The following is a 14,733-nucleotide window of genomic DNA, read 5'->3' as shown; positions in this document are numbered from 1 at the left end:
GTGGTTAGTACTTCTGCCCCACAGCACTGGGGTCATGAGTTTGATTCCCGACCATCGTCTTTTCTGTGTGGAGTTTGTATGTTCTCCCCATGTTTGCGTAGGTTTCCTCCCGCATTCCTACCTAGTAGGTCAATTGGCTGCTATCAAATTGACCCGTCTCTCTCTCTCTGTATATGTTATGGAATTTAGACTGTAAGCTCCAATGTGGCAACACTGCTAGGTGATGAAAACCTTATAAATGTACCATGTACTCTCAGGTTCCACATTCATTCTCCCTGCTTCTGTGAGAGAAGAAATGTCTCTCATTGCATGTATAGTGAATATTGACTGTCATACACAGGTCTGCAATTCGATCAGTCCCACAGCAACACTAACAGTACTGTTGAAGCTGCTCAGGCTCTTTACTGCAAACATTTCTCAGTCTGCATACAGTATTTACAACACACATTTTAGGGGAATATGTCTCCTCAAGATATGTATAGAATTATATTCTGGAGCAGTGAAACCTTTTGTTTATTGCTCAATGAACAGATCTTAAAAGTCTGAAATGACCATATGTGGGATAACACCAAATTCTGTGGAAACATAATGGATCAAAGCAATACTTTGCATAATACATGTTTTCAATGACCTCTGTATAACCTTGTGACCGCTGAAACTAACAACATAACTTCTCAATGATCTATACATGTGTTAATAGGAACAAGGAGGTATAATGTATTTCCCAAAGGAATCATATGCAAATGTGTGGACAATAATACCATGATCACTGGAATTAATGGCATATCTCTGCTACGTTCCAGAAGAGAGTTATAATATATTTGTAAAACCCATTACTAGAACTGTTCTTTAAAAATAGGGCCAATAAAACTGTTGTAAAACAGATTAGCGTACCAGCTAATTACCACTTGTCCTAATGTCATAAACAAGGTGGGCTTGGGCAAGAAATAATGAGGTTTAAAAAGTGCTGATATTATTTTACAAATTGACAGTTTTTGGGGTCAGTCTTCTACGGTCTGTACCTTCTAGCCTTCTACAGGGGAATAGAAAGTATGGATGGCCTTCCCCAGGCGGCGGCAGATAACTCGAAAGAGTGAGTGTGCTACTACTGTTTGTGTTTTATTTCTATTTTAAAATGCTACCCTGCAATTATCTTTGTGTGTCAATTTGTTTTCACCAATTTTTTATTTCAGTAAGCTTTGGGATGTTTTTGTCCTATTAAATCACATTTAAACATGTTTTGTCTTTGCATTCTTACAGAATTCAGGTTTCAAAACTTTTTTTAAAATGTTTTCACAACGCTAAACATATGTATGCAGGGGAATTGCTTGCTTTACAGTATTTCTGTTTAATTTAGGTGGTGACTATTTTGGGTAAGTCAAGGAGTAACTTAAGACTTCCTATGAGTATCAGCTCTTGAACCAAGTGGTGACAGGACTATGTTTAATAGTGAGAATGAGCTATTTTAGGGGATTTTAGACAGACCAAATAGATTTGTTTAACTCTCTCACACCCACAAGTCACGCAGACACAGGTGGGTCTTGCCATGACAGTGTAATTTACATGATATAAATTGGCATAGCTTTTTCAGCAGTCTAGATTTGCATTTCAGCTCACCCAGACTTTAAAATATTTTTTTAAAATAAAATAATTACAGCAGTAAGTGTGGTTATAGCTTATGACTATTCTATTATAGAGCCATTAAGTTTTCTGTATGTTTAGCTAGTCGTAAAAATGCATTTTTTCCATAATAATATCATATGATTAATTTCTGAAGTTAACATTATATACTGCTGCATATGTATCAACTACTGCATCATGTATACACTGCACAACGTTTTATTGAATGCTATGTAGAAATGAACAAGTGGTTAGAAACTGCTTATAACGATTGGCCACTGTCTTTCTGGAGTCTTGGGCTGCGATTGACACAGAGGTATGAAGTCCATGTCCGCCACCCCTGTAAGAAGGTGGTTGGTAGCCACTCTTTATACACTCAACATAAGACGTATAATCGAATCTATAAAGATAGAGATAAAAGGGTGGGAGAATCTCAATGTTTCATATCTGGGTAGAGCGAATCTCTTGAAGATGGTGTCCTTCCCCAAATTGCTATATCCTCTACAAACATTACCCTTACTTCTCACAAAATCAGATGAACATTTATTGAATTGCCTATTCCACACGTTCATTTGGAGGAAAAAACGTCCCCGTATCCCGTTTATCAAACTACAACAGTCATCTTCCAATGGAGGCATCAACTTTCCCAATATAGTTCTGTATAGTTACACTGCACATTTACGGTACTTGAGAGATTGGATATCACAAACTAGTATATATACCAATTTGGCATTGGAAAAACAATTTATACCTTCTATGCATATAAAGTCCTTTCTTCACATTCATGACCAGGAAATATCGATAGAATTATTAGATAACCCACTGGTGATGTCTGTGAGAAAGATTTGGCACATTCTTCGACATAAATTTCATTTAAATCCTTACAAATCTGTACACCTTCCTTTTGTTGGTAATCCTGATTTTCAGGATGGCATGGCGGCTCGTCCCTTTAAGACATGGGAACAACAGGGTCTATACTCTGCGGGTCAATTGATGAATAAATCAACCAAGAAACCATTGCGTTATGCCCAAGCTAGTGAAAAATTTCCATTTCTAGGCCCTTGCGGGATGACATTTCTCCAAGCCCAACATTATGTCAAGAGCCTAATTGTTTTTTTTCTCAGACATAGATTGGGATAACCCATTAGACAATATACTACTCTCTAAATCCCCCAAACAAAAAGCTATTTCAATTCATTATAGACTCCTGAGAAACCACATAGACTATTCTACCATACGCTCGGGCCTTGCTCAATGGTTATTGACATTCCCGCACTTAACTAATGAAATTTTGCTTAAAAACTTAAACATCTCGATCAGATTACTCCCAGCCTCTACATATGTAGAAATGTTCCTCAACATATTTCACAGGGGATATATATCTCTACATCGCAGATTGGCTATGGGTCTGTCAGATAATGATAGGTGTCCTAAATGTGGGATGGGAGGGGCAGACTTGTTTCATTGTTTCTGGGGATGTCCGGTTATTAGAGGGTTCTGGATACGTGTGTGGAGGTTTGCTACTGCTGATCTTGTAAATTATCTCCCTTTCACACTAGACTGGGCTATATTGGGCATTCTCCCACCAAATGCCCGCACATCCAGAGGTGGCAGACGTCTGCTGCTGATTATTTCGGCAGTGGCAAGAAAATGCATCCTCCACATGTGGATCCAGAGCACATCCCCCACACTGGACCTCTTTAAAGAAAAAATGTTCTTTGCCATGAAAATGGACTGGTTAGAAGCCTCCCTCCAAAAAACAAAATACACAGGGAGATTTTTTGACACTTGGGAGAGCTTTGTTGGCACTTTGTCAGTCCCGCTGAGAGAGCAAATACAAAAATGTTTTCAACATACTCTTTGGTATGAAACTAGAATATTCATGCAAGACCCACCTATCTTTCTGGACTAGGAGAGTGCTTGTGTTGCCCCGGTCTCTCCAGGATTTTGTACCTTATGTGTGATATCATATTTATAGTTCACTTCAGTGACTCACAGATGACGTTTTTCCTCATACTATGTGTCATGGTTCATGATTATTAAGTATAAACATATCTTTGTTCTAATTTATTTACTGATGTGTACATGTTTGACATTCTTCAATAAAGAAATATAAAAAAATAAAAAAAAGAAGGTGGTAGGTGGTCGTTAAATGGTTAAAGAGCAATTATTTTTTTTTAAAAAAAGGCAAACACTGTCCCAAGCTGCTATTTAAGGCGAGCGAGCCTTGAGGTAAAAGACGGGTAGTTGAACAGGCACTTCACTTACTAATAATATCATGATTGAAGCACTGCATAAACATTGCTTGTCTAAATATGTGCTTCTATTGTATGCAGGTACACGCACAGAACATATTTTACCAGTAGTAGCCAGAAATCAGCAATCCCTATGTCCACCTCAGTTCCAATTCAGACGGCCACAAAAATGTTCATCCATCCACATGGTACGCTAAAATGTGTAATGGGAAACAAGCCCCATCTTTCAGAATATATTTAGCAAGTTATCTTTAGATAACAGGTCATCATGCACTAATGATTAATGAAAAGATACAGTCTACTTATTTTTTATTAAGAATCATGATACCAAATACAATGGAGGAAATATAGCTATGTAACATGTATAAACGTATAAGACCTTAAATTTCAGTGACAGGAGGGTTGCCAATCAGATATTGCCTGAACAGCATCCTGTTTATTGTAGCCACATCATACAAATCTCCATTTCACTTATCATTGGCATATGTTTCTATCATCATTTTAAATGGTCAGAGGGTAAATGTAGGTGAATATAAACTCTTCTTGTTTTTTTACGTAAACAGACAAATGTAGACTTTAAAATACATATTAGCACAGCTTTATATTGATTTAGCTGGTTTTCTGATGCATTTAACAATTACAAGCAGGAGATCCTCTTTCATGCTCAGACAAGCCCTTGCATAAACTATGCGTTTCAACTGATGGTCTCCTGCAAATTGGGAAGCCCACACTTTCTACATAAAATTAAGCTTTCGGTATTTTAATTACCTGTACTTTTGATAAATCTACTACTGAACAAATAATTAGACTCGCCATATTTAAAACAACATTATTTAGGTCTATATGGAAAATTATCTTTTTTTTTTGGCCAGAGATAATTACCAGACCTCAGAGGGTGGGTGACTTTGGCACAACGTTAACACTATCAGATATGCTTGACTGTGAAGAAAAAAAGAAAGAAAAAAAAAACGTGAGAACGGAACTAAAAGGCTTAATTTCAAAGGAGAGGTGTTAACCACGGAACCATCTTGATGGCACTCTTACACTCTGCTCATATGTTAACAGGGCATTAAAAGACCGATCATTTGTTCACACGAACAACAACCTTACTCATATAGCATACTGACATACCATATTTTTGCTACTCTGTTCTTCACAATGGTAACTGTTGTTGCGACAGTTGTTTTCTGTTTCAGCATGATAAAACTGTTCGTAATTTTTTTTGTCATAGGAGAGGATAGATCTCTATTAAATTCAGTGGTGTGGTGCATAGACACTACTTAAAGTTTCAGGGGAAATTAGTAACTAATAAAGTGACATGACCGATTCCTCTATAAAAGGGGTCCCAAATCCAGTCTTCATAGAGCCCTAACAGTGCAGGTTTTCCATATCTCTCTACTGGAGCACAGGAGTACTCATTACTGACTGACACATTGTAACAGATCCACAGGTGGTACTAATACAGTCACAAATGACCAGGAAAACCTGCATTGTTAGGGCTCCCTGAGGACTGGATTTGGGAAACACTGCTCTGTAAGATGTAACTGGGCTACTTTCATATGATTCCTGTGGAAGAAATGGATACAGATGCTTCTGACTTCTTTATATACTTCTTTCTTCTGTTGCTATTGAGACATTATCATGGCCCGAATTCTCAGGATATGTGCCATTCATTCCAATCTCGCTAGAATAAACATTTGGTGGTATAATTACTTTCATGAACACTATGCCATGCACTGTAACCTTATGGATATCAGCAATTTCAAACCGGGAGTGGCTACACACAATTTCACAGGGAGCCAGTGTCAATATGTTACTCTTGTCTTTCAGAGATGAAGCAGCCTGATCTTATTCATGTATCGTTCTTGAAACTAAACAAAATAGTCTATTCAATTGCTGCTACAAATCAATAGAGAGGAGAGTCAGTAGTTGATCGCCATGACTTGTATGTGGAGCCTTCTGCCACCAGAAACACATGCCTCTTATAATCAGCTTCTTTTGCATGACCTACCATACAACTGGATCTGTCCAATTTGTCCTAAGATGTGGGGGACTAATGGCCACATAAACGTCCATGTTTGTGGCAAAGCTTAATAACTCCTTGTTTTTTCCCCCCATGTGAACTAGAAAGAACCCAGCTTAAAAATTTCCATAAACTTTTTCATTGTTCCATTTGGGCACTAGAGTGCTATACAACAAATGCACACACAATAACACTTGTAAAAATTAAGCACTTCACTGCTTCATTTCTACACCTTCCAGATGCTCTACACAGCCAAGACACACATGCAATTACCAGATGCTCTACATAGTCAACATTCACAACCACATACTCTACACCACCAACACACTCACAGCCACCAGAAGCTTTATAAACCCAAAACACATACAACCACCAAATGCTCTGCAGTGGCAACACGCACAACCACAAAATATTTTACTTAAGAAAAGTAAATATAGTATTACCAAAAATGGTACAGCAAAATCATACACCACAGATCAAGAACATACAAGATTGCTGCATAAAGTGCAGACGCAAGACAGAGGGTAAAGAGGTGCCTGCTTGTTCACAATCTAGAGGGAGAGGGTGATGCTGAAACAAATGGAGCTAGTTGGACAGGATGGTAGTCGATAGTACCCAAAGGGAGTAGTATCAACTGGGGTTAATATAGACTATAGTGATGAGGGTGGTTTAAAAGAGCAATTGAGAGACTTGGGGAAAATTCTAGTTATGCAGGATAGAGAGTTCCATTAATGAAGAGCAACACAGGAAATATCTTGGATGTTGGTGTGAGAGGTGGTTATCAGACAGGAGGGGAGGCACAGAACAGAAGCAGATCTATGAGGGCATGTGGGAGAGTATCACATGATGAGGTCAGAGATGTATAGCGGGAGGTGCTGGTGAAGGTTCTGAAGGTAAGCATGAGTAACTTGAATTGAATTCTGGAAGTATGTGTAGCCAGTGTAGGGAATTGCATCATAGTGGTGTAGCAGATGCAGAGCAGTGAGAAAACAAAATCAGTTTCTCTGCAGTATTTAGTATGGATTATAGCAGGGATAGGCAGATGAGGGGAAGGCAAGATAAAAAAAAGTTGCAGCAGTCAAGGCAGGAGATAATGAAAGAATGGTTTTTGCACAAGAGAGAAAGAGGCACATTCTAGCACTGTTTTGAGGGAGGAGGATGACAACATAAGAGACTGGATGCGTAGAGCAAAGCTGAGGGCGGGGGTCTGGGGAGAGCATGATGTTCTCAACAGAGATGGGAGACAAGAGGGGGGCTAGAAACACTGGGAGGAGAGTAGATGAGGAGCTGTCTTGGACATGTTTAGCTTTAGGTAGAGTTGGAACATCTAAGTATATGGCGGAGAGATGGACAAACGTGATAAAAGAGGAGAGAGGTTGGGGCCAGATTTGGGTATGGTCTGTATAGTGGTGAAAATGGATGTCCTATTACTTTACAGTTGAGATATTAATGTACGTATTGCCTGTCTCACAAGATATATTAGTAGCTAGTATCCACAGCGCTGTCATGTAATATGAATAGCTGACATCAAGTATTGAATAGGTAGAATAATCAATACCACAATAGTGGACAAATGAGGTACACATCTTGATACATTGTATTACATTCATTAATGCAGGGCTGGACAAATTCAAGAAGAACAGTAGCTAATGCACCAAAAAAAAGTTACTGTTGGCGCCTATCTTTTTTGATAGTGGATGCACATTTTATTGTGCTTCAAATGGTAAATCAGTTGCTTAATTACTTTATACTGAAATGTGTGCCCATAAGTATACCAGGCTGATGGAATGGCCTGATATATGTGTGTAAAGATTTGATGTTAAGGAGTGCAGAAAGATTCTTTTTTTTTTTTTTATAACATAGGCCTGGCCAGGGGCTCATCTATCAGATGTGACAGATAGAGGCATTATCCCCCTACCACCACAGGCAGCCAATGTAAGCTTTACCATCTGATGCTAGAAACAGCCAGGGCAAGCACTTTAACTGATGCAACAGTAAACCTCTTGCTGCATGACAACTTCCCCAACGCCATGATTTATAAAAAGCATTACCTTAAAACACGACACAATGCTATATAAACACAGCAAAGTGTGTGATGCTATACGCAGTTGTCACAAGTAACGTCATCTGATGACAATAAGCATCCGATGTTATGAAACCTCACAACCAGGAATTGTGAGCAATGACACTGGATCCCTGAAATACTGAAATCTAATAAGCAATCTAGTCAAACATAAATATACTCACCAAAAGGAATCAATAAATGTGAAACATTGGTTTGTTCTCTTTAATGATGTTTACATAAAAACACCCTACAGTTAAAGGGCAGTTCACAATAACAATGTTTTATGAAAACAGTTTACCACGTATCAAATCTACCAAAAAAGACCTCGCTGCTGCCCAAATACTTCTCTGCTGAAAATGTTATTTGTGAAGCAGGGTTAAAAGTTTACCAGATCTACATGTACAAGACAGATAAAAAGGTCACAGGCTTGTGAACAAGGCTGCAAGTTGTCATGTCCCTCTGTAACTTAAGTGTACATGCATGCATTAGGGCTGCGAAATTGTACAGCACAAAAAAAAAAAGACAAGTAAAAAAATAAAATAAAAAAAATGGGAAGTGGTCACGGGTGGGGCACTGCTAACTTCATCTGCAACCAAAGCAGCGAGACCACGAGTTACTCACACTAATCTCTGACACCCACATGCAGGCTTCCGGAGTGCACAAAAAAAATCTGTTCCTCTCTAATCAACAACTTTTACCTAGAAATAAGGCAGTTGTAGAACATCATCATTTTTTATTTGTAAGGTACCACAAAACTCCGCAGCTTAATTTAAAAAAAAAATCTACTATGATATAGCAGGGACCATTAGTATGAAGCATTACAAGAGGTCATTTAAAAGGTGGGTAAAATTCAATGCTTAGAAAAACTTCACACAAGTGGCAGTCATACCTATTTTCACACCACACTGACCAATTATGCATCATCAAAATTAAATTGAATTAGTGTAAAGGTATATTATTGGCACTGTACCTCAGATTATTCATGCATTCATTGCTTTACTTTATGTGGTTACAATTATACCCTTAATAAAAAATGTGCATTTTTTTGCCAGATTAGCCCTTTAAGGTCCTGTAGTACGCGCCAAGTACTGTACTTATAGCTCAAATTAGTTCACCATTCATAAGGTATGCTTTTACATTCCAAAAAAATGCTATTTTATTACCTAGGATCCACACTTATATCATCATCACAGTTACTGCCCTGGTTTTATGAACAGGCCGTTTCACATGTAATATGTGCACGGTTGACATTTTTTTTTGAGTTTACATAACTGATTAAGCAACAAAATAAAACTCTTCAAGAGCAGTAGCAAAATCAGCTGTAAGTACACCTAAGAAAAAAGGGCCTGATGTCCAAATGCAACTTGCTCTTAAGTTGCATTTTTAAAAAGTGCGCAGAACTTGTGCACAGTTCTGCCCATATTCAAATCCAAACATATCTCGAGATACATTTCGATTTCAATCTGGGTGCCTAAACAGTACTTGCCTTATCTAGACAGACAATACAGATTGTAGCGTACGCACATGTGTAAGTATACTGGACTTCCCCTGCTGCAGTCGCCATTTTTTATTTGGGTCTGCACATGTGCAGATCTTTTATCTGTTCCCATTCCTTTCCATTGGACAGTGCCCTCTAATGAGCAGGATAAATATTACACCTGGCTGCTCTCTTTCTCTGCCAGATCTTGTGTCTATTTCACCCTGTATGGATGTGACATTCCCTAGCTCCTGTTTCTGTTACCTGCTTGCTACCTGGATCCTGGTGTACACTTGATGCAGAACATTGTACCTTCTGATCCAGTAAACTGCTGCCACTACCGGGTCCCTGGTGTATACCTGAAGCAGAACATCGCACATTCTGTTTCAGGCTCCTGCTGCAGCTACCTGGATCTTGGTGTATACCTGCTGCAGATTATCTATCTGATCGTCTCCGGCTTGCTGCTACCCGGACCTCCGTGTATACTTGCCGCAGATTATCCATCCTGCACTCTCCATAGGACAGCGAACTGCGAGGCAGAAGCCACTAAGCCCAACCTCCCTTGTTAGAACCTTCTGTCCTGTTAAGACTCCCTGCAGGTGGCGCTGAACCTAGCGGGCTCTAAGGATCCCACTGATACCTGTTACTGTGACAGTTGCATCCAGTTGTTGTGTGTTAACTAGTGGCACGCATAGGTACAAATTGTAAATCAAAGACTATGCCGTGTCAGTCATAACTATCACTCTGCATTTACACCTGCCTTGTAGTGGGTACAACAAAAGATATGGATGAGACCGGTATACACCAGGATCCACTCTGGTCCTTTGGTATGGAACACACTCGCTCCATAAACTTATCTGCTGGGATGGAAATCTAGACCCAAATCCAGATGTGCTGCACCTCTGCACTTTGGAAACAAGGCCCTCGGTGCTTTACCAAGTCTGTACAGTGTTCTATTTCAAAGAAATTTACAACCAGAAACTAAGTGAGGCATTCACTAGCCTGTACTAGCCATTAGTTATATAGCACCATTATTTCAGTTGGGATGTGTTCATGTGGTAGTGCACATACTGCATTCAGGATTCATTGAGAGATCTTTCATCTGTATTCCACAAGGAAGCCAGTGAACTAGTGACATATGAAGGCATTCTTGCAAAGCTACAAATATCCTAAGGTAAAGACTATAAACAAGGAATTGATTCATTAAAAATCAGATTAAAAACAGGGAAGTCCATGCCAAGCCAAATCTGAAAATGTCTTAAGGGACTGACCCTCCAAATTTCTGGACATATCAAGTATATTGTTGAACTGTAATATTATAAAATCATTACCCAACAGCAAAAAACCTAGAGAGTTCCGAAGAATTTTTTTTTTTATGAATGAACAGATATACAGGAATTTGCAACAGGGGCCACGGGCAGGCGGAATGTGCGACGGGGGCCACACACGCACACAATCAATATTGCAGCATGAGTGGCCATCATTAAATAACAGAAGAGAGATTTTGAATTAAATATTCAAAATTTGATAGGAAACCAACTAAAAAACTGAAAGAAAGAGGTGAAAGATACAGATAGCAGCAATGTATCTCACAGGAGGTGAAATCTTTGCACTGTCATGTCAATGTTTGAATGTTTAATAGGACTCTAAAAGCTCAAAAAAATGCAGTGTTACAAATTTACCATAAATGTAAACTGTATTAATAAGGCTCCTATTTTAATACCCTTGTGAAAGGTGACTGTGCACCTGTACGTTTTTCTGACAGTGCTGTTAGCCACAGAAAAACAAGGTATCGAGCAATAATGTATCTCAACTGCTTTTACACTCCGTTCCACTTTGTAACTGAACTTTCAGTTCTACTCATTCCACAACTTTTTGAGGGAAACCACAGATTACCTATTAGATTCTGTTTTTCTTACTTTATGCCAATAAATAAAAATGCAGCTGTCAGTTATCTCAATGAGCAATGTCTTAAAAGGTGAAGCATTGCATTTAATATATATATATATATATATATATATATATATATATATATATATATATATATATATATATATATATATATATATATATATGTGTGTGTGTGATTTATGTAGCCACTATAGTAACATTACCTTATATTTTTGTTTTCATTTACACCAAAATATGTGTACTATAAAAAGCAATATCAGTGACATGAGAATAGAGTGTTTTCTTCCACTACTTAACCACATTCTTAGACTAAGGAGTCATCCAATGAATCTCAGGAGATCACTACTGGAAATAAAATTCCTCTATTAAGTTGTGGGTGTACTGCAGGGCCACGGCTTCTGGTTTTGGGGGTCCCGTTTGTTACATGAGACCAGAGAATAAGGCCAGATGTTCTATAAAAGTGAACATCCCCTTTGATAAATGAGCCAGTAAAGCTGATTAAGACTTGCTTAACTCATTTTATTCAAGAAAGAAGATCCAATAACCATCATTTCAGCTTATAAGGAAAGAGAAACAGAATCAGAGTGCTATATCGAAAGTTTGAAAAATAAGTAGGCTATATATTAACTAAACTAATCAGAATGGATTTAAGAGTAACAAGGTTAAGAGCCCACAGATTTGCATTTGTATGTTGTAGCCTCCAAATAAAGATTCATTTACAGGTGTTCTACAGATATGGCCCTTGTTAATCTCAGTTCTGCTTTGTACATTTGTTTACCCCCTTTCTGGTTAACATATTTTAAGAGAAAACTGAGTTTATACATAATAAATTTCTGATTAAACCTCAAGTTGATAATTGCAGCTGTGTGCTGTGGCATAGGTTAAAATCCATAAAAAAACAGACATAATTAGGATAGCATAATTAGGAAGAGACTGCATTTATTGACCACAAAAAAGCTTATTAATGGATCTGAAATTGGCTTCATTTGCCCTTATGTAAACTAATCATTTTGTTATAGAAAACTATTTTTACTGACAGCCTGGAAACAGTGCTTTCGTTCACCAAATGCACACAAACATGCAAAAAGGTGCAGTAAACTTCAGGCCCTCCTCAAAAGAAGAATGGCCCCTATATCCCTGACCCCAAAAGGTCTCATATGAGGCAAGGAATCCTTCCCTCCAAGGGTGGGAGGGTCCCTTTGTCCTGGGAAACACAGAAGCCTCCCCAGCGCTCAGAAACGTGCCCATCCCCCGAAAGGAAGGGTGTCAGGAGTTTTCAGGAAGGTGGGAGTCTCAGGGCCAGATAACCCTCCCTAGATCATCGGGGAGACAAGCCCATAAGGCCCTACCGCACTCCTAGATCATATGAAAAACAAGAAGTGAAATAAATAGTGCTGCGTGGTTATAGCCCCAAGCCTAATTGCCGGGCAAATGTAAAAAAAATCTCCCACCCAGCCAAAAGGTCAGGGCATAAGGAGTCAGTGTGTAAAAGAAAGTGGTATATGTGTTTTATGAAGATACAATTTTCCAAGCCTAACACATAATGCAATGCATTTTTTTTTCTTTTTTGAGAGAAGGGGGCGTTCTTCTGACAACCCTTCCATAAAAGCAATACTTGTTCAGTCTGCTTCTGATGGTAGACTTAATGTGTTAACAGAGGCCTGTAAGATCCATGGATATCTTTTGGGTGCATTGCAATCTCTTGTAGCTTCACACAGTTTGATCATTGGGCGAAATTAGTGCAAGGCCAACTCTAAGACTGGCAACCTCTTTATCGCTGTGGAATCATAGTTTGGAAATGGCTTTGTAATGCTTTATAGACTGATTAGCAGCAACAAATGCTGCTCTGAGATCATTGCAGATGTCTTTTCTCTTTGGCATGGTGTTAAAACAAACTTGAATGTTCCAGACTAGTGTTTCCTTTACCACCAGCTTGCATGGAACCTAGTAGATGTCTTTGTCATGGTGGGGCATAGTGAATACACTATCACTAAGGTGGTTAGATTGCTTGTCAAGAGTATCTCTCAGGGTGTGGGTGACAAGGCATCATTTCAGGGATTTATTTAGTTATATTAAGCAAGCTTTCCACTCTCTCAAGTGGATTCTGTATAATTAAAAAAAAAAATTACCCACAAAATCACATTTTAAGAATGGTTGTTGTACATTTTTAAAAAAGTGGGAACAATACTTCTCCGAATATTATATTATATATATATATACACACACACAATGATCATGTGTGTGTGTGTGTATATATAATATATATATATATATATATATATATATATATATATATATATATATATATATATATATATATATATATACACATACTTACACACACACACACACACACACAGTCTAGTTACTTACATGTTAAGTATTCTATCCTTTTACCTACTTCTTCAGCACCATTCACATGCACAAAGAGATTCTCAGAGAAGAGACTCTTCTAAAGACTCTCCTTTGATGTCTGGTTGTTGAAAGGCAATGAGAGTGGTAGTGGAAATACTATTATTTTACAGGCCACTTGTCATGTAAATGATTAATAGGAAGTTTTCCCCCATACCAGAGGGAAAGGTGGAATCCCAATCTCTTTTATTGATTATTATCATCACCATTTATTTATATAGTGTCACTGATTCTGCAGTACTGTACAGAGAACGCCTTCACATCAGTTCCTGTCCCATTGGAGCTTACAATCTAAATTTCCTAACATACACACAGACAGACAGACAGACAGAAAGACAGACTAGGGTCAATTTTGATAGCAGACAATTAACCTACTAGTATGTTTTTGGAGTGTGGGAGGAAACCAGAGCACCCGGAGGAAACCCCACAAACACAGGGAGAACATACAAACTCCACACAGATAAGGCCATGGTTGGAATTTGAACTCATGAACTCATGACCCCAGCACTGTGAGGCAGAATTGCTAACCCAGGTGACTCATCTTCCACTGTTTATGGCAGCTCAAAAGAGCCCCTTGTCAGTTGGCAGCTGGCTATTATCTAATAAGGTTGATCGGGGGCTATTAAATGATCACTTTTACTGGGAAGAGCTTGAAGTTTAACGGGAGTTTAATAAATAACTTTCCTGTTAGTCTTTAGTTTTAGGTAGCTAAAGTTCAAATTGCCATCTAATTTTTAAACTGCTCTATCAAATAATTTACTAAGTGGTATCACGTGAAAAATGTAGTAAAATATAAATTGCCTATATCACTGGATGTAAATTTCCATCAAGATTGAAATGTTAGTAACCCCTGAATATAAGGTGTAGTAATGATTGACATATATTAGTAGAGCAAGTCCCTGTCCTTGTTCATAATCAATCATTTCTTTAAGCTTCCGCCTCCCCTACATTTTTTCTGCACATCCAAAAG

General features: G+C 38.3%; 1 protein-coding gene across 4 annotated transcripts in view; it reads right to left on the bottom strand.

Annotated features, from left to right (window-relative positions):
* EPS15L1 (epidermal growth factor receptor pathway substrate 15 like 1) overlaps positions 1-14,733 on the bottom strand; it is a 142,236-nt gene that overhangs the window by 28,367 nt on the left and 99,136 nt on the right. The gene's annotated exons all lie outside the window — the stretch shown is intronic.

This window comes from Mixophyes fleayi, chromosome 1 (assembly GCF_038048845.1).
Source record: "Mixophyes fleayi isolate aMixFle1 chromosome 1, aMixFle1.hap1, whole genome shotgun sequence".
Classification (NCBI taxonomy): domain Eukaryota; kingdom Metazoa; phylum Chordata; class Amphibia; order Anura; family Limnodynastidae; genus Mixophyes; species Mixophyes fleayi.
Note: the sequence above shows the minus strand (reverse complement) of the source record. Positions and strands in the feature narration are given on the sequence as shown.